Below are 1,118 nucleotides of genomic sequence, written 5' to 3' on the forward strand. Positions count from 1 at the left end.
TAGTAAAATGTACATATTTTGTACAATTTTTCTTGCTTCTTTGGGCTTATTTCTTTTTAAATGTTTCCTCTTAATGAGTATGATAGATGACAAAAGGATTGCTGCTCTTCATATCCATGTAAAGATGAAAAATTAAGCTCTCAACGGAAAGACAACCTCAAGAAAATGTGGTTTTGAGCAGTTCATTACAGATAGAAAAATCAGAAATCAAATAATATCTTCACCTGTACTGAGATAGGGAGTTCTTATTAGCAAGAAGAATGTCACTGGTTCTAAAGACCCTTAGCTAAAAGGAAATGTCTTTCAGTTCCAAGGAAACTATAAAAAAGAGATACACAATGATACATGTTGAAATGATGGATAAATAAAGTATAAAGTAGAAACAAATAAATGGAAACACTTTTTTAAAGTGATGAGCATTTTTAACTTTCAATAAACATATGAAATAAGAAGAAAAGGAGTTAGAAATATTAAGATGTCTCATTTCTGCATGCAAACTTACGGCCCTCTGATTTAGCAAGCTATGTTTTATTACATGCATTCTTTTATAAAGTTGATAAGATGTTTTCTTCTTCCAGAAACTCTATTTTCCAGGCAGGTCTAAATTTGAGAGCTTTACCTGAAGACGTATTACTCATCTGTCATTAAAGCGCTGTCACCACGATGATGTATAGTTCCAATACATCATCAGATTGCCATCACCCTCGTGATGTATTACTTACACTGAAATAGCTGTCAGGAACAGGTTGTGGAAACTCAGCAACTTTTAATATATTCTTTTTAAAACGATTATAAACATTTCTTTCCATGAAAAACTTCATGTTAAATGTAGCTTGACTAAAATTTTTTACCTTTATAATCAACAATGTAATATTTTTGCCCTTTTATTTTGAGTTACCCATAATTAACAGCTGAAAATTCATAAGATCAAAAGCCTATGAGATCGCCAACAGAAAAAGACCATTGAACCAATGTTTGGTTTAAAAAGCATTTCAAAATATACCCATCAGAATGAGTTCCTGTCACTTTCAGAAAAATTTGAAGGTATTTTAATAATAAAGCCATTTCCTAAAATATGTTGCAATTCCTCTTTCTGTTTAGAAATTGAAAAAAGAAAC

The sequence above is a fragment of the Propithecus coquereli genome, unplaced genomic scaffold (genome assembly GCF_000956105.1).
Source record: "Propithecus coquereli isolate 6110/MARCELLA unplaced genomic scaffold, Pcoq_1.0 Scaffold352, whole genome shotgun sequence".
NCBI classification, from domain to species: Eukaryota; Metazoa; Chordata; class Mammalia; order Primates; family Indriidae; genus Propithecus; species Propithecus coquereli.